This window comes from Ambystoma mexicanum, chromosome 3q (genome assembly GCF_040938575.1).
Source record: "Ambystoma mexicanum isolate Mex_15411 chromosome 3q, UKY_AmexF1_1, whole genome shotgun sequence".
Lineage (NCBI taxonomy): Eukaryota > Metazoa > Chordata > Amphibia > Caudata > Ambystomatidae > Ambystoma > Ambystoma mexicanum.
Genome location: NC_090926.1, coordinates 711,410,738 through 711,431,527, shown reverse-complemented (window position 1 = coordinate 711,431,527; position 20,790 = coordinate 711,410,738). Strand labels below are relative to the sequence as shown.

At 42.7% G+C, this 20,790-nt stretch overlaps 1 protein-coding gene across 2 annotated transcripts in view; it reads right to left on the bottom strand.

Annotated features, from left to right (window-relative positions):
* Positions 1 to 20,261, bottom strand: part of LOC138582898 (uncharacterized) — a 418,590-nt gene extending 398,329 nt beyond the window's left edge. Inside the window, exon 1 of one of the 2 annotated variants that reach the window (XM_069654622.1) lies at positions 20,059 to 20,261. The gene's annotated coding sequence lies outside the window, so the exon portion shown is untranslated. The remainder of the gene's footprint in view (positions 1 to 20,058) is intronic. The other variant, XM_069654621.1, reaches the window with a different exon arrangement.
* Positions 20,262 to 20,790: the final 529 nt, after the last annotated feature.

Here is a 20,790-nt window from a genome sequence, read left to right as displayed (position 1 = left end):
ATTGATGTAGATACCGAGGTACGTACCGAGAGATTAGTGACAAACAGAACTTTACCATACTCTGTTTGTTGGTATTCTGCTTATTGCAAACCCCAAACAGGGTAGGTTGATGGTATGAATTGTGAAATCTGAGGCTTGTGACAAGCAGAATCACATTACGTGGGTTTAAATTATCAATGTATAATGGTTCTGGGGTGGAAGCAGACCAGGGCGCTATTAAACCACTGAATGCTGTGTAGAAAGCTTGACAGGCGCGGTGGTGGTACTGAGACGGTCTTCGAAGGGGAGCTCCAAAGTTGAAATGCGAGTGCTTTATCAGCTCTATTACCGGCACGCTACAATGCTATGGTGGGCAGCACCATGCGTGTTATATCAGGTCAGGCAGGCGCTTTCTGAAGATGGCTGCCATTCTGGGCCTGGATAAGCTTGTGCTGCGGCTCGGGAAACAGCACCTGCTCTACCCTTGCCATGTCTGTGGGTGCTATACACTGTTCATGAGAGCCAAGGCCTCAGGGTTCTGCTGTGGTGCCAGACAGGCGAGGAAAATCCAGAGTGGGACTGTGGAGATGTGGTGGCTGCAGCAGGGGGTTGTGCTTTAGAAGGATGCTGCTCTTCCTGAGAGGACTCACTACCCGGGTGCTCGGCCAGCGAGGCACCACCGTAGAATTGTGTCTCATCTCATTTGCTCTTGCGAAAGCTGCTACATACATTCCAATACATCTCCAAACTGCATAGTATTTTATTAAAAATTAAATATGAATGTTAATGTACTAGAGGTATATAAAATAGCAAGCACAAACATAACATAAGATCAAATACATTATATTGATATTTTGTGTAAATTCAATGACACATTGACAAAACTAATTTTCATTTATGAAATGATATCTATGTTTCAGGCCGGTCTTAAAAAATGTTACCAATATTATATGAATAAGAGGGCTCCGATGTTCGCTGCACAGAATTGAAAGGCTTCATTACAGCGAGCTCAGAGCTTAAAGAGTTCCCATGAGGAGGAGTTTTGGGCAGGGAAAGGAAGGAATGGGTGGGAACAGCCATATGGATTAGCATGGCTATGGGCAGGCAATGGGTGGGCTCATAATCAAGCAACACCTAATACACTGTGTGTCCCTTCTAAATTGTCATTCTATGTGTCCCCCGCCATATGCCATTCTGTATTTGAATGCAATAGTTTGGATTTCATCGGTATTGAAAGAAACACCTAATAGCCCAAACTAAAAAGGGGGACATCCCCTACGCCCGAGCCCACCTTCCTCAGTGCAGATAAAACCATGGGCTTCATTGCAAGTTTGGTCGTAGCCTTGCCGGTAAAATCGGCATGCTGCTGCCAAACTTGCGAAAAATTCCAGCACCCGCGAAGGGGCCATTACCCGGTCATTACGGCCCCGCCGGACCTGGTAATTTCCCATTCGCGAGCCCGGACAATATTGTTCCCCATTCCCATTTGAGCCACATACGGCTCCATGGGAATGGAGAAGCCGGATGCACCGGCACCATTCATGAATGGTGCCCGTGCATCCGACATGCTCTGCTCAAGGGTGCCGGTACTCCCGCCAGGCCAGACCTGGCGGGCGGGAAGGCACCCGTTAGCAGAACTCATAGTTTGCCGGTCCGGTAACTACGGTACCAGCAAGCTTACCTGTACCGTAGTTACCAGACTGGCAAACTTGTAATGAGTCCCCATGGCACTAACAGGGAAGATGCGTGTGCTGTACACTGTGACATACCCTCGGATGCATTGGTTTTTAGACAGGGACGTCATTTGGGTGCTGCCAGGGGATGCAAAAGCGACCCCTGTGGTCCCAGCCGAGCCGCTACCCCTGCCATCTGGTTTGCGATCCCTGTATTTTTTTATTACACTTTTTTTTAACAAAAAAGGGATGCTGCGAGCTGCGGCAGTGGCATAGAGGGCCCGGGGTGGGGGGGGGGATGTACAACTCCCACACACACAGCAACAGCAGTGAGGCAACCCCATTTCAGAGGTGACACCAGCTGCACAGTAAAGCTTTTAATGATCCAGTACAGTCTACAGAAGGACTCTAGCAAATTCCAGGCCTGACTGTGTCAAGGGGGATGGGGCAGACTAGGGACCATTGGCTGAAGGTTAACATTGTAACAGTTGAGCACTATGCTCAAGCACAGTGCAGCAGAACTCAGCATCGGTGCCCCCTCCTCCTCTCTGCACAGAATCCATGCCTCAGTACTTCACACTGCTCAGCTACCGGTCAAAGCTAAGCTATCCAGGGGGCCAGACACACTGGAACACCATCAGAGCTCAAACACCCATGGGCAAAGACACCCTGCAACCCCCATCCATATATTCATATACGATGAGATACCCACACATATATCCTCACAGTTACCCACAGACGGTGCTGCAGCAATATGTGGCTAAGCAGTGTTCACTTAGGAAGAATCACAGACTGCAGGCAGCAGCTCCTCGCCGCCTGCCTGGATCAAGCAACAATAAGGCTTAGGCCACCTGCATGATGACAAGTAAGAAGTGCGCAGAACTACTAAGGCTTGAATTTATTCTGGTTCACTCTCAGGAGTCTCCGGTTACAACCAGCAGTCCAGTTCCATTTTGAAGTACTGACGTGGCAAATGTACATACAAATCCTCTGTTGTGCACATGAAGCTGGAGAGTGCCTCTGCTTTTGAATTCAAAATGTATATACATTTTTTAATGTTTGCATGCATGCAAATCAACCGTTTTCTATTATCACCCGGTGAGGCTGGGGCGTCACTTCCCATTGTGCATTTTAATAAGCACCTCGAAATTGTATCCTGAACGAGATTAAAACAGGGCACATGGGTTTGGTGAAGGGGTCCCTAAAATGCACTGCCAATACGTGACTACACTGACTAGAAAGCGGTAGAACAGTTCCTGCGCCATCAATCCCTGGCTCTTGCATTTGAGACTCCCAACAGAGCCATTCAATTGAAGGAGAATATGATGATGCCTATTGAGGCGGAGAAATAACACTCCTGCAAAATGTGTAAAGACTGCTTTCTTCTTTTACATGCAGGAACAAACAGCGATCGGCAGGGGTGTCTTTTGGTCTCCCAGCTGAGCAATATTCAAGAGGAGGCACTTTAATTGTATCGAGCGAGTTATTGACTTGTGATATTAATTGTGCTTCTTTATACCTGTGTGTACGGCTCCTCATCGAGCTACTGACAGGTGCGCATCCTGGGAGTCCCCTGTGAATACTCTGTCAGGAGGTGGAAACCCCATTGACAGAGACGTCATGGAGCGAAGCACAGAATCTTTCTTCTGAAGTAGTTACCGTTTAAAGAAAACCATGGAACATGTGTGCAACACCTTGCCATATTATTCTAGGCAATCGAAAACGATGTGACAACCAGCACCCACTGAAACGTATGTTTATTGATACACAGGTCCTAATTTACACATCCTTTTTCAGTGGAACAGCTTCATTGTAAAACGCATTTGTAAATCAAGCCCATAGACACACTTGCCGAGCACAATGGCACAATGCTGCACACAAACTAACCTTTCAGAAAAATAATTAGCAACATTCGAAAATTACCTGAGCAGAGATTCTCCTATGTTGTTTCTGGCAAAGTAATAAAGGTGTGCACCTTTTAAACTCCTGACTCTGTATCAAAATATTGCAAAATATACCTGCTGAGGAAAACTATAATATGAGACTTTTAAGACCATGTGCTTATACATTCATGCAAGCTGGTGGGGAAGTGGCCTATCTGGGACTGGACTATCTATCTCAGTTTGAAGCCTGGCTTCAGCACGCTTGAACACATGCAACGGATGCCATTTTCTTTACTGCCGGCCTCATAAAACACCCCGGGTGGACGAGCGAGGCCGATCATATGCCAACCGAAAATATTTGACAGACGCAGTTCATCTTCCTGCACCCTTGACTTGTGCCCTGATTTTATTGCACTGAGACTTGCACCCGATGCTTGTAATCGTGCACATTTGAAAGGTGCAACACAACCTTGCACGCGAGTAACAGCAATATTGAAAGTGCATACACATTACTTTGAATCCCATGGTGTATACATGTCTTCTTGTTGTCTTAGGCGTGACAGGTGTCTGGTGTTAATGCAAGGACGTTGATTTAAAGAGGCCTACAAGTTCCAACAAATCAGCCACAGCTGAACAATTATTTTCCTCAAATCTTTGGAAAAAGCAGTTAGCTGCGGTCCCTGATGCTGCTTGTTGATAAAATATAGACACGACTTGGAACACGAGGTGAGCGCATTTTGTATGCATGTTGATATGGATGATGTCATTTTTTTATTTTATTTTCGCTAAGTAGGTTATACTAGGTTATGCTAGTGGTACACTGTGGCTTTTAGTGTTTAGTTTTTTTTGTGTGACACCCGATGAGGTAACTCATGGTGTCACCACCACCTCCCGGGAGGGGGTGACACCATGAGTTACCGCACCGGGTGTCAGCAACCCTAGTGACACACTGACGTCATTGCAATGCCAGCAGTGATACACAGCACAAAGAGCCAGCTGTAACTGTAGCACATGGTACGCTCTGCCAGCAGAGAGGCACAGTAAATATTGACATCAATGAGACATAGCTGAAAGGCCCAGCTGTGCAGACACAGAGCATAGTCTGGCATAAGTGGCACAAGACACACACTACCAGCAGAGACACACACTGCACCCTGTTAGCAGTGACACACAGCATAAGGAGCTATCACAGGCACAAACTATTCCATGCTAGGAGTAACACACAGCACAAACGGCCAGCTGTGCTACCCAATATTTAGAGATATCAGTGACACAAAGAACAAATTGCACGCAGTCACACTCGGCCCACTCTTGTAGCTCATGCACTTTTTATTCAACAGCATCATTAACAACCAGCACAACCTGAAAGTAGGGAACATGACAAAATCTACCAGCGACGTACTCTGTCAGCAGACACGATAATCACTGCCAGTATAATGCATTAGTGATGCAATCTAAAATATATCACTCATTTTTATTTCTTTTTTTACTGTTTCAAATATACTGTTAATCCAGCTTCGAAAAGGTGGTCATTCCGATGTGTTGCACTGTCTACATTTGAATGCACTTTAGCCTGGCTGATTATATTTTAGCAGAGTTACCAGATTTTGGCTGCCCAAACTGAATCAAAACTTGTGGCTTTAACGTAACAGTCATGGTTACTGTAAATAGCCGCTGTGGGGTGCTAATCGTCTCGTAATCAGTGACATTCTTTGTCACAATTGTAATATATGCATGTGTGGGGTGAAATATAGCCTCTGAATGCCAGAAATAAAGAGGCCGGAGTGATTTGGGAGGTCCCATTGATGTATAAGGCCAGCACAGAAATGGTGATGTAAGACATGAGGCCTATTGAACCACAAACAGGCCTAAATCACAAAGGAAAGAAAGTGGGCTTGAATCTCAAAAGTGCAAAGATATGTGCAATGCATTTCAGCAAGAAAAAGAAAGACGTGGCTGAAGATGCTGTTTTACTAAATTCATGGAGAGCTGCACTTTTACTTAAAGAGAAAGATAGCAGTGTGTACATTATCTTCAGTGTAATACCAGATTGTGCTCCAGTCATCTCAAGTGTGAAACTGAGCTCATTGAAATTATAAGAAATAAAATAACTTCCCTTTTTCTCATTCAAATGAGAGTATGCTAAAAGAAGTGCCCACTAGACTTTCAGAGTTTGAATATGGTTTTCTCATGTAACTGCCCTATACATATGGACAATGCAGAAGTGATATCCCTGTAATTTGCAACTGTGAGATTAAAGAAGTATGTTACACATGGATATAAGGCACAGATGGCTTACAAAATGGCATGTAAAATGCATTGTGTGTGAGTTTAAAAGCCATTGCTTGCAGAATTTTACATGCAGCCGGTCATTTCTCCTCAAGATGCAACTTAACCTCCAAGACCTTTCCTCTACTGATCCTGGAGAGGGAGGTCTGGTTGTCAACCATCATTTAGGGCCATTGCTTAAAAATATAGAAAGAAATACACTGCCTAGATTTAAACCACAGTGGAAACTGTTCATTCAGCAGAAGTGACATGAGGTCACAATTTCCATAAAATGTCCGTTAGAGTTGCAGCCAGGGCCATTACAGGCCATGAAGGGAGAGGCGAAGATAAACACAAGCCAGCCTCTCACAAGAGAATAAAAAAAATGTTTTAGTTAATAGAAAAATACATATTATTGCATAACAAGGGCATTGTATATGCCACAATGGTCAATCCAGACTTTTATTAAAGGTGACAGTGGCCCCCTTTGAACCATGCTAACATGTTTGTGTGAAAAACATAACTAAAGTTATTAATTAAAATTTGAATTGGGCCTTCCCTTTATTCCGAAAGATTTGAAATTTGGTGTGATGGTGAAGGATAAAATTAACATGGGAACTATGAAGTGGCATGTTTTTCACTGATACAGCTCCTGAGTAAATGAAGAAAACCTGTATCTCTGCACAGGAAGGTTGTGCCGACTTCAGATTAGCATCATCTGATTTGCCTTAGAATGTAGTTCTTAAAAATATATCCATACATGTAAAGATGAGAAAAAGTATGGTACTTGCCATGTTGATAGATTTTCTGAGTTTTGAACATGCCAAACCCACATGTTAGTTTGGGATGACTAAGCTTTTTCCACCCACAGCTTTCCTAACTCACACCTCTCATCTCCCTGCCCTATTAACACACAGGTGGCAGGTGGGTAGAGAAAACCAACCAATCCTTTTTGCGGGAATCATGACAAGTTTGTGATGTCGTTTACTCGATAAGTATACCAGTTTGCATTAGAACTGGGCTTTTTCCACTTATTCCGGGAGGTAACCTGCTGCTGAACTCTTGAGAGAAACATCCAAGGAGAGAGGCCCCAAATCATGCATTGGAGACAGGAACCAGGTGACATAGAAGCTGACTTAGACCCCTTGGAGGAGCCAGCGGGGACTATCCTGGACTGACAACCTTGCTGTCACAGAGGTGCCCTGCTTTTCCCTGATGTTCATGACAAGGTCTCTCCTGTAAGTAAAACTATCCAAAAGCCATAGATTGTGTAGGCCCTGTATTTTTCAAGTATTGTTCTAGTTATTTCCCCCTACCAAAATATCCTGTTTGTCTGTGTAGATCCTTAGCATATTTAAGTAAAGTAAATCAATTCTTTCCAATATAGAAATCACAGGATGTGTTTTGATGGCATTCAAAACCAACAAGCTCTTCCCAATGTGTTTTGAGTCTGTATAGACATAAAGATTTGCCAAAAGAATGAATTCCAAAACCCTGTTTTCACGTGAATGTGCAGGGTGCAAAACAAAATTGCCCCATTGTTCCCATTCTGCTCTGACCAAAACCATAAAGCCCTGCCTGTACTTTTAAGGTGCGGCAAAACAAATGTTACCATTGCTTTTCTTTCCCTCATATTGCATCTGTGGTAATAAGTAAAACAAAAAACAATTTTGCCAATTGAATACCTCTTTCCAAAAAGTACATTTTATCAGAATCCCAAAACGATTTTCCCATTGTGTTCCCACTCTCTGTCACTGGCCTTCAATTCAGATGGGTCAAGTCTAATTGATGTTTGGAGGGTGGGGTTTGCTGGGAGAAAAGTATTATAACCAAATCAGCAATCACTGTGGGTCTTGAATTGTTCTTTTTCTGTATTTGGTGGGTGATTTGAAAAGAAAGCTGTGGGAAATTGTGACTGCATCTAAAGAAGCCACAAACATGGTAAGTGAAAGCCAGTTTATTTGGAACAGCTTCAGTAACTCACTTAAGACCCCCAACACAGGCAGCATCCAGGGTATAACTGACTTCACTCCAGAGTAAACATCTCCAAGCACCTATCATTCCATAATGGCACAGTAGGCATAAATCCATTCTGGAATTACAGATGATGTGCTTGGCATAAACACAGCTGAAAACCATAGCAACAAGAAAGCATACAAAGGTTTAGCTTTATACAGCAAAGCGTACAAAGGTTTAGCTTTATACAACACATCCCCCTCCCTTATGAAATACATTTCTTTATTGTGGGATATGTACCCACTGAACAGATATATACTTACATCATTTTACTTTCACGATTCTGGACAAAGACCAGACTTGACCACTTTCTACACACACAGCGTTTTTTAAGACTCGGGTAACCCTAACAGGCTCTGTGTATAATGGTTCCCCTTTCTTGGTAACAACAGCCTTCCTTATCCGTACCCAATCTCCAGCTTTGACCACGGTTATTCTCCTTGGGTACTTCTTATTGACTCTTTCCACCCACTTGTTTTTTCGGGCTTCCATCCCTTTCTTTACATCATCCACAACCGCATCTGACGCTCTCGCCCTGCCCAACCAAGCTGGCACAACACAGGTATTTGCCTTTCGCCCTCTCATAAGTTCAAATGAGCTAATCCCTGTTTCTACTCGCGGAGCCATCCTCAAAGCATACAGCCTGTCTCTTACTGCAACCTTTTTGTCAAGACCACATGCATTAGCTCCACGAATAGCATCCATAATACTTCGATTTACTCTCTCAACCATACCGTTTGCTTGGGGACAATACAAAGGAGTCTTTTTGTGTTTGATTCCACATTTGTACAGATACTCCAAAAATAGTTTTCCCATGAATTGTGGACCATTATCCGTGGGAATGCTCCTGGGCAAACCCTCCCTTTCAAACACATCCTCCATGAATTCAATTATGCGTTGACACGTGACTTCCCTCAGGATCTTAAACTCTGTCCATCTCGAAAAGATATCAACCATCACCAAAATGAACCTACCTCTACTTGCACCCATGTCTACGGGACCTAGAACATCCATGGACAAATGTTGCCACACACCATCAGGAATGGTAGTTTTACCCATTGGTTGGGACACAGCTATCACGTTCTTCCCTGATTTGGTACAGTCACTGCACGCACCAACCACTTTCTCAATTTCACGACCAATTCCTGGCCACCAGTAATCGGCTTTCATTACTTCTTTTGTTTTACAAATGCCAATATGTCCCTGATGAGCACAATCAATCAATTCCCTCCGCAGACTGCCTGGAACCACCAACTTGTCCCATCTGTACAACAGCTCTCCTTTTACGGATAGTTCATTCCTTACTTCCTACATAGCCCTCTCTTCACCTGATAGTAGCCTTTTCTCTGGCCACCCATCCGCCTCAAATACCATAATCCGCTTCCACATTTCATTGGCCCTTAACACTTGAATCCACTCTTGTTTCTGAATTATACCCTCCACAGTTGCAAAAACCATTTCATGTTCACCATATACATTACTTCCTTTTTCACCAGCATCATTCTCCAACTTCACTCTCGAAGCGTGATCAGCTTGCACATTCTCTTTACCAGCAACTACTTCTATTTCAAATTTATGACACTGTAGCCTGGTTACCCAGCCTGCCACTCTCCTTGAAACCTTGTCGAGGCCTTTACTTTCAAAAATTGCCTTAAGTGGTTTGTGATCTGTTCTCAAGGTAAACTCTTGACCCCAGACAAAAATGTTCATCTTTTGAATGCCCCAATGGCACGCCGGGGCTTCCTTGTCCAACACGGAATAGTTCAATTCTGCACCTCTTAGCATGCGGGATGCATGCATTACAATCATCTCCGTACCATCAACATCTGGCTGCAACATCACCACACCTATACCTGTCTCACTGGCATCCACGGCCAGAATGGTTTTCTTCCTAGTATCAAACATCGATAGGGGTTTTGCCATATCAATTTTTCTTTTCATTGCTTCAAATTCTTTTTCACATTCCTTGCTCCATTCAAACTCCCTTCCTTAATAATGCCCTCAATTTAGTTATGGAATCGGCATAGTTCTCAACAAACCTATGACAGAACTCAATAGTACCTAGAAATGATCTCAACTCAGCCTTATTCTTTGGTGGCTGTGTTTTCAAAATGGACTCAACTAAATTCCTTTTTGGTTTGAGTCCCTGCTCAGAAATTTCATGACCTAGATAATCAACCGCTTGAGTCAGAAATACACATTTTTCACAACGCAAAGTTATTCCTCTTGCTTTAAAGATCTTGAGAACTAAATCCAGTCTTGTTTTTAACTCACTCTCGTCCTTCCCACATATCAGGACATCGTCCTGAAAGCACCATACACCGCTGACATCCTTCAACAATTTGTCCATAACCTTTTGGAATACGGAAGACGCTGACACCAGCCCAAATGGCATGCACTTGAATTGATATATTCTCTCATAAGTGATGAAAGCAGTCAATTTGCGTGACTCATCATCTAAACTAATCTGATGATACGCACTCGCCATGTCAAGCTTTGCAAAATATTTTGCACTCCCTATCCTACTTAATAACTCCCCCATATTGGGAAGAGGATGGCGATCTGCTACCACACACCGATTAAGCTCCCTCAAATCAATGCATACCCTCAAATCCCCATTGCTTTTCTTTACCACCACCAGAGGAGATATCCCCTCCACAGCCCTAGCTGGCTCAATAATTCCTTCTCTTTCCAATTTCATTAATTCCTCACGCACAGCATTCCGCATAGACAGGGACAGCGGTCTGAGCTTGGACGCAACAGGATTGCTTCCTTCTTTCACCTCAATCTTGTGCACCATCCCTTTGAGACACCCCACTCAGTTACAAAATACCTCAGGATATCTAGTCACCATTTAACATTTTGTTTTGTCACTATTAACCTCAGAAGAATTAACCACATTGAGGACTTGCTCTTCACTATTAGGATCCAACTTGATTCCCAAACCCCTTTGTTCCTTCCAACCTAACAAGGTTTCACCTCTTTTGGTAATATATATTTTCCCACGTGTGACCCTCCCTTTGAATTTGAATTCTGTCTCATAGCACCCCAGAATTTCTATTTTGTCTCCGTTATATCCGCCAGGCATTTTATCTGAAGGAATCAAACATCTGACGTCACCTCCAATTACATTCTCAAAAACAGTTTTAGACATTAATGTGATTTTGGGGCAGGAGTCAGCAAGCATTTTAACCATATGACCATTTACCTCTATCCATGCTGATGGATGCTCGCACTCATCAGAACCTGAACACTTTACCATATGAACGGTAACTATTTCATTCTCAGAAACATCAGCTTCTTCAGAAGATACACCGTCATATTCTTCAATCAGGAAGGGTCCCCTTCCACCTCCAATTCGATAGTTTTTACAACAATTCTCGAAGTGCCCCCACTTCTTACATAAACCACAATTCACTCGCCTCCCAGGGCAAATGGGAGATGTAGACAAATGTCGTGAGCTCCCACAGCGAAAACATAACCTATCTTCCTTTTTCACATTAAATTGAGCGGTGTCCTTTTGAAACCGCCTATTATTCTGCTCACCACCCCCACCTTTGGCTTGGGTATTCTCATAATGTTTATTGGGCTTGGTTCTATGTTTTTTCTTTCCTTTGGGCACCCTCCCTTCTTATCTCCAACTCTTAGTACCTCAACACTTGGTGCTGATTTATTTTCCTTGAGGGACAGCTTCGCTACACACTGTAATGTGTGCTCAATTCTCTTCGCTATACTAATGACCTCCTCTAAGTTTGGATCATCCTTTAACCAAATTTCCTCCCGTATTTTATCATTAGAGCAGTGAATCATAAATTGATCTCTTATGTGTTCCTCTAATCCACCACCAAACTTACAATTGAGGGATAAATGTCTCAAAGCAGTTATATAGTCTTCAACAGTTTCTCCTTCATGTTGACATCTCATGCCAAAATGATATCGCTCTAATACCGTGCTAGTTTTTGACTCAAAATGCCTATCAAGTTTGGTCAATGCCAGGTCAAAATCATTTGTTCCCTCTTCTGAATCTAATTCGGAAATATCAGGAAGTGTGTTATATATCCTCTGACCTTCATACCCCAGAACATGCATTAACATCACTACTTTACGTTCTACAGACATTCCATTCCCACATGCAGCTTTAACATAATGTAGGAATCCCTTCTTCCACGGGGCCCACTTAATTTTTGGCGGACCTGGTGTGAGCATAAATACTTGCGGACCGGGGACTCCAGACAGGGCCATATTTATAACCTCTAAATGCTACGTAACACAATGCGTAAAATAACAGGTTAATATGCGTTCAAAGTATATGACACAACAAAAACAATTTTGCTTTCAAGATGTCAAATGGTGATTCTTAGAATATCGTCAAATGTTGCCATACATAACTAATCTATTTTGGCTATGCTTGTCCAGTCACCACCACAAAAATATCTCCTCCTTTGGGGTGCCAGAGAAAGCACCTTCTCTAAGCTGTGGTGCCCTTTGTCATACACCCCTAATTCGCCTTCCCACAGGGGGCCCTGGGCGAGGTTTCAGTATCCTTTCTCAATTCAGCGCCACATCCGCATTCAGCTGGGCTTGATTCAGCGCCACATCCACTTTCAGGCAGCTTCCATCTTCCAGCTTCCTGCTGATAGCTCCTCCTAATTTGCCTTCCCACAGGGGACCCTGGGCGAGGTTTCAGTATCCTTTCTCAATTCAGCACCACCTCCGTATTCAGCTGGGCTTGATTCAGCGCCACATCCACTTTCAGGCAGCTTCCAGCATCCAGCTTCCTGCTGATAGCTCCTGCCAATTCCTCCTGGATGGTGGCTGCTCCTGCTGACAGCTCCTGGATGGTGGTTGCTCCTGCTGATAGCTCCTGCCAATTCCTCCTGGATGGTGGCTGCTCCTGCTGACAGCTCCTGGGTGGTGGTTGCTCCTGCTGATAGCTCCTGCCAATTCCTCATGGATGGTGGCTGCTCCTGCTGACAGCTCCTGCCAAACTCCACTTCCAGTCACTGTTGGGGGTCTTGGCTTCTGCAGGGATCACTACAGACATCCCATCCTCTTCGCCATTGTAAAGGAGCCACAAACTTGGTAAGTGAAAGCCAGTTTATTTGGAACAGCTTCAGTAACTCACCTAAGACCCCCAACACAGGCAGCATCCAGGATATAACTGACTTCACTCCAGAGTAAACATCTTCAAGCATCTAACATTCCAGAATGGCACAGTAGGCATAAATCCATTCTGGAATTACAGATGATGTGCTTTGCATAAACACAGCTGAAAACCATAGCAACAAGAAAGCATACAAAGGTTTAGCTTTATACAACAAAGCATACAAAGGTTTAGCTTTACACAACACTGCATATCTCAGTGTTATCTCTGTATTGGTGCCTTTAGGGAAGTATGTTCTTGTGTTGCCACGGCATTGGTGGCTGATGTTAGCCTGTTTGTCAAATTTGGCTTAAATAAATTAATACATTTATATTCGTACTACCACGGCCTGGTTCCTAGTCTATTGTGGCACTGGGTACTTTAAGCCAAAAGAATATCATTGTGGCTTTAATTTTCATATCCTGAATGGTAAACTAGTAGTCCCAGAATACAAGATAATGCCAACCTGAAAAAGCAAGATGATGTCTCTGTACGTTCAGCAATTGTTTTAGACATTTAAGAAAATAAGTTGTGTAATGAGCCAGAAGGATATGGAGATTCATTGTCACAAACCTCCAGCTTGTTGTAATTCATGATGTTAACAACAGAAGACAAGATAACATGTGTTATAACGTTTACCCCTTTGAGCCATTACATAAGGAAAACCATTCTTCAGAATTGGGACATTCTAGCAACAGATACTTTTGAACCAAAAAAGTAGAGGTTTGCTTTCAAATGGAGTAAACACCTAAAAGATCGACTGGTCCACACATATGAGGAACCTCAGAAGAAAACTACAGTACAAACCACCCTCTGGACACTTCCACCATTGGTAAATGTTCTGTCTGTGCATTAACCAAAGACATGAAAGAGATCAATCTATACGGTCTGTTTTGGAAATGTAGCACCTTTACCAATTGCCAGATGGAATGGGCAATTTACGGGGTTATGTGCCCATGTGTCCTTATCTATATTGGAAAATCCAAAAGGGAAATACGACAGCGGGTGTGTGAACACAGGTCATGCATTAAGAACATGGTGACCGACAAACCGATGGTAGCCCATTTTAAGGCTAAATCGCACAAACATACCAACCTTTTTTGGTTTGTCATTCAGACAGTAACCAACCCACCCTGTGGAGGAGACCGAGATTTTATTTATGAGGAAATTGGAACAGAATTTGATTTATCGGTTGGATTCATTTAATACAGGTCTATATTCCTCAACTGAGTGGAATTTGTTCCTAAATTAATATGTTCCCCTTTCAATCCCATCATATATAGGATTGGATAACATACCCACAGTGCAGGGTTACATGCAGTGTGACTAGAATGATCGACTAGCATGGGTGCCCTGTAGCATTGAATATTAGTGCTTCAACTGAGTATGGTACACATGGGATGAATAGGACCACCACTGGGTATTTTGATCCTCGGTATCCTGAGTTTTCATCCCTCATTTCTATCCCACATTTTGTAGAGTTATGTTTGCACGTGATAGAAGATGTTCCTTCTGCATCGGTAAGTAATTATCCCTTGCTGCAACCTCTTTTCCTTTAGGGGTGGTGTGAATTCAGTGACAGCCCTAATTAATGTGCATAGAAGTAACAGCATATATAGGTGGTGCAGAGTTCCTTCCGTATAAATACGGCCACCATTAATAAAGTTACAACTTTGTCAATTTGGAAGTTCCCATTTTATAAATGGGGATGTCGGCCTCTTTAAAGATGAAGTGCGCACTGGTAATAGTAGCGGTACAAGAAAAGCAAAACACGACGGCGTCTTTCTTGCAAAAAAACGAGAAGGTAAGATACTTGCGATAGTAACGGCTGTATAACACTGTAGTTCTGGTCCTGGAAATACATTACAACGCTCAAACCTATGAAGCACAACGTATAACAAAAGTGAGGTTTGAGCACCTGCAAATCTCTGAGTTGGACTTGGGTACGATATGCAGCATTCCTACATTTAAGTATCAACGCCACGTGACCTGTGAACAGATACCGGCCCCGCGTTATGCTGAATAGCGTTTTGTGTTGCTTTTTAGAAAAATCACGGAAATACCAGAAGTCTCTCTTTTTTTGAGTTCTGACAAAGAGGAACACCACTTGTGCAGCATCATGGTGACATCATCACCGGAATAAAGACCTCAAAGACCTCAACCAGGTACAAAAGAAATTCAGACAAAAATAGTTTTGAATTGGAAAAGAACAACGCCAAATGATTCTAGATAATAACAAGGAGCCATTTGTTCCCTTTTTCCGTGTAGTTGCAACATGTGTTATCACCAATGAATACCTCTGAATAATAGGAGTGAAACACTCAGTGGCCCAACACACTATAGAAGAAATCCAAAGTAGGAAGGTAGCTACAACAAAGACAGGACATACCATATGGTGCCCTGTTTGTTCAGAGTTTTTATGTTGTTTTTAACGCACCAGTGACAATGTCCCTTTGTTCTATTGTAGTGTGTTTGTTGAATATCTCCACATGGCTTTAGGAGATTAGAAGTAGATCACATTGCGCTGGGCTATGTGTCCTGAAGAAAGCTCAGAGGGGATGATGTTAACATAAACTGAAACAACAGAACGTTTACCCTGGAAACCCTAAGGTGTCTATCAATACTGTGTACTTGATCACATGGTTACTAACTACACTATTTTGTCCTGTACATCTGAATAGGACAGTTTGTAGAAGGTCAACATTTAAAGTATGGGATGCGCTATTTAAGTGATTCTCATGTATTTTTTTAGACATAGTGATTTTTTAAATATATGTTTATGATGAATACATTTTGTTTTAACACATTTTTCTGATTACTGAACATATTGATGGGGGAATTGACACCTTGTCTGGGCTGCTGCTCGATACATAACCGTGTGGTGTAAAAGGGTGGGGTAACATGTGCTTAATTTTTTTGTATACAACATTACTTTATTCCCATATGAGACAGGCCCCTGACAACAAAAAAGAGGGTTATACCTGAGATTGTTTTTTCACGCAACATTGTCTAGTGACATAAATCAACGTAATTGCTTTGCATGTCAATCTAGTGGGTGCTCTGTATTGCTCACTTTAACTGTCACAAATGTCCAAGGTAATTGGTGCTTTGCCAGCTTTGTGAGTTCCATCATGCAAATGAAAGGCTCTGCCACTGATAAAGGAAATGTGTTTTCAGGTCATTAAGCTGCTCAGATTTCAGAGCCACAGCCGCTGTGTGTGTGTCCATGCCTGGCTGTGACTTGGAAAACTGGTAGTGCTTGAATGTCCGGCCAGAGTCGATTCTATATTTGGCTCAGGAGAAAAAAAGAGTCCAGCCCAGGATGTGTTTCTTGAGCCTTTGAACTAAAGGTACGCTCTGTAAAAAGCAAACAAACTGGCAGTCCGGCATACCAATGGTTTACATTACACTTCCATCTCTGATGCAGCGTATGAGGATTGGGCACAGCGGGTACACACTAGTCTTATAACGTTTTGGGCTGCCAGCTTGACCCTGGGCAGGTGGGAAGATGGCGAATTAACAGGTTGTTCCCTTTCAGTGTTATTCTCGCTGTTGCTCTCAAAGTATTCCTTAATTAACTTGGCAATTAAGAGAACACACAATTTTGGCTAAGTAGCACAGTTAGGATTTGATCCCAAGTCCACAGTTTTGAGAATGGGCAATTTAGCAAGTAGACAACCTATTCTCATGCAAGGGTCAAATGAAATCACTTCCTGTGATGTCACTTGGGCTGGGGTCAAATGATATAACTTCCTGTGGGGTCAAGGGTCATGTGATGTCACTTCTGCGACCCCTGCCATTTTTGTGAAAGGATGTCCCTGTCTTTAGAATGAGCCAGTTGCCTCATGCAGGGTTTCAGTCTGTTTTTCTGTTTTAAATCACTTGCCACAGCCCTCGTCCACTCATTTTGGGAGAAGTTTAATTTAAAATACTTTCACTTTTTTGCACGTTCATGCCAAGGGTCATTTTATTATTTTTGTATTGCTAGTTAATATGTGCCAGTAACTCACGAGCTACAGTAGACCCAATTTGAAACACTGATCAAAATCAAAATGTGTTGGTTCTGATTTACAAAAGGCAGAGACTTCTCCAATCTTGAGGAGACTACCAGTATTCAATAACATTGCTAACTGTGCCATATTTCCTAGGTACACACACGTCAGAAGTGCAAAGCTTTCCCTGTATTTCGTTCTGTTGCACTTTCGTGTGAAATATCAACTCGCTGGGAAGCACAGCTGCTCTCCCTGAGATTTTCCTTTGTACCAAAAAAGCATAACAACCGAGATTACAATTAATGAACCTTCTTTTTATAACACACTTTATATAGGAGACCAGTCTCTAAGCACGAGACCGGAATCCGAACCCGTTGTCTTACTTCCAAGACAAACGCGTTGTTACTGAGCTATCCTGGGTTGACAGGTAGCCCTGGGGAAGGACTAATGTCCATTAAGAGGTGTGAATGGTGCGTGATAATAAATGGGATTGGAGCATAACATTGGATGCTGCGTGTAATAAAGACACAAGAAGCTGCATTGCTTTGCATTTTCTTTCACTGTGAATACTGTTTAAATACCCGTTTTGTTTCACTGGACACTTTTTTAAATGCACAAACTTTTGTTTCTGCTCAACATTTTTCGACAATGATTTATATAATGTCAATTTAGTGATGTACGTAATGTGTGTACTTTACATGCGATGCTATAGAAATATTATTTAATGTTTTCAAATCCAAACCTTAACAAATATTTATATTAACTATAAATGGGAGGATATCTGGCCAAGTGCTTAAATTTCCAACTGGGACAAAACCCTGCTTTCACCACATAAGCACAATGTGTGATCCTGGAAACATAATTTAATCTCCTTGTGCCTTAGCTGCAAACATTGGGAGACCTGAGAAAAAATCCTCCCTAACAATTGGGCAGGTTTAGAGGGTTATTTGCCAATGTCTCAGATTGGTAAATGAAGTGTAAAAACCATGTGTTAAAGATGTACCCATGTTTACTTTTTTTTATCTCATTTGTCACTGCTTGGGATTTTCAAGGTTCTGAATGGCTTGGGTGGGGTCCCAGGATAAGCATGACATGCCCACCATCCCATCAACTACACATTTCTAAAATCAATGCTAATTTGCCAACATCTCATTAGACGATGGGGATTGTGCGTTAGAAACATATCGAATAGGCCAGCTTTCAACAACTGCTAAAAGCTGGTGGATTCCATATGAATTCTGTAAATGCCCTCGTGCCATACACATACATCGGAGGAGGCATTTATGACTGTGCTACAAAGTGCAAAGAGTGTACCGAAATTTGGATTTGTCTGAATGTCCATGCATTTGGGCTTTGCGGTTCAAGCACTCAAAATTGCTTAGTTATTCATGTAGATTTATTTTTATTTTTGTATTGTCATATGGTTAATTAAATCAACCTTTACCAGATTTTGGAAAAAAATGAACTCTAATGGGAAACCCCAACTTGAGGACTGGTTTCAGAGTATGTTGCTATTGGCTGCTAGGGAAAAAGTTGTGTATGCTAAACAACATTTGGTTGAAGACTATCCATTAATTTGGGGTATGTTCAATGGTTTATATTCTTAAAATATCACTGTAATGGAATCTTATAATGTGTTTATCAATAATGATGTGCTGGTTTGGCTCACCCTCGACCCTTTTTGCACCCAGTTTTTGCTCGTGTCGTTTGTCCTGTCTTGTTTCGTGCTGTGTGTTTGACATACTGGAGGGAGAATAACAAAGAGGGTCAACCGTTGTTTTCCTGATATATCCATCACTTCCCTACTAACCTCACTTTTGTGATGATGACATTTGCCTTAGACATCTATTTGTGTGTATTGCCCTAGCTACTCAGGGCTTCCTTGATTGTCAGACCATGCACTGTTGTTTTAAGTTTGTTATGTTTATATGTTTTGTAGATAACGATTACAATATGTTTTATTTGACAGTTCTCTAAGTGGTGTTAAATGTGGATCATCACAGCCTTGTGCTTGTCAAGGTGGGTAGCTGTTTTGTGGAACCCCTTTTGTGCATTGTTGTGTTCAGGGACAATTGTGTAAAGTGGGGTTGGCATATTCTGCATATTCTGCATTACTACAAAAATATGAGATATTTTGATGCGTTTGCTATGTTCAGCTTTTGCAAAACCTCTCATTGGATTACTTACGTTACTCTTGCTTTGGTTTTACTCTTGTTATATTTTGTGAACACTCTTGAATACTTCTTGTATTTGATGGATTGAAAATGATACAATATTAATAACAAAATTTAAAAAAAACAGAATATTAGCTGTGTTTCCCTCATTTCCTTCAAAGCCTGCCAACGTTCCTGCATCACAAAACAGTGTGCAATTGATGGACGTGTTTGGAAGAGGACTTCATTAGGATTTCGATTAATGTATTTAAAAGTAAATAGGTCGGGGAGAACTGTCATGGCGCCACAGCATGTGAGCAAATGTTGGACCTTAATGGGTCTAAGCCTCGAGGGTGAGCACTTGCACTTCTTTTTCCATTTAAAACACTGCTTTCCGGTCATATCCATGAAAAAAACTACTTCTCGGCGCAAGTGCGCTCCCACCCCCACACACAAACACAGCTCGGACTGCTCAGCTGTGGTGCGTATGACCTCTGCTCTTGTTTTCGTTTTATAAATATCACAACCTGCAGATAGCCACAAATTGTCGGCTTGGAATCCAGCGTTTAGGACTCTGGTTCGGGAGGAAATCTCAGGGGTATTGCGCTCGCCTTGGAAGCACGATGACGCTGAGCAACACAGCTTTGAGCCCGGTCTCCGCACTTAGAAACTTCTGGGTATTAAGCGCGTTATACATAACCAATTATACATTGTTATACACATTTAATCCAGGTGTCTCCTTTATGATTTCGGAACGAAAACTTTTTCGAATGTTTTAAATGTAAAGTAAACATTACATGAGATATTCGGCCAGTCCTGGAACTTGTGCCTCCCGTAGAATAAACGGTATTTAAGGCTAAGGCGATCACGTAACATACCGTGCCAAGAGTGATGTACTTAGCAACGCGCTGTGCAAGCGCTCACAGAGACGGACGCACAGGTTGTCTGTACCTGAAACGGCGGCAGCCGTCCTCCAAAAAGTCTTGACAGACACAGTAGACTGAGCAGCGCCCTTCGAGTTCTTTTCATGCCAGTGGAAGGAAAACGCAGCAGCGATCCAAACTCGGGGACCAGGGCTGGCTCTTTCGGGGGACAGGCGGGCTGCACGCTGGTTTGGTTGCTTCGTTCGAAGTCTAGCTTGGCGTGGAGCGCTTGGCTATATACACAATCTTTGCCCTGCTTTCACTTTCACTATTTCTAGCAATGGCTGTTCCACGCGAGACTCCGAGCTGCAGATGTGAAGGGTGTCGTGAGATAAAGACCCTCCAGCTCATCGTGTACGAATGCATTCCACGAATGTACCAGATCTCCTTGTTTTTTCGTGAAATGCTGATCATTATTTTTCTTTTATTGGTTAGAAGCGTGCAGATATTTCCGGGATCATGATGATCGCGTGCCTTCACACGCGCAGCGCCAGGGAAATGGGTATCTGGGCTACCAGTAATCACCTACCTGAGTTCTTGACAAGAAAGGGAAATGGGAAACGGGGGAGCACATATGGGAGGGCTGGAATGTGGCCAGAATACACAATCAATGCAAATCAATGTGAACACCAATACGAAAGAACAAACGTGGAAAATCGGGGACTTGTGCAATTCAATTGTGACACCGAAAATCAGGGCCTTGCGCGAGACTTCAAGCGAAGGGCCGGCCGGGGCTGCGCAGCCACCTGAAAAGGGGATG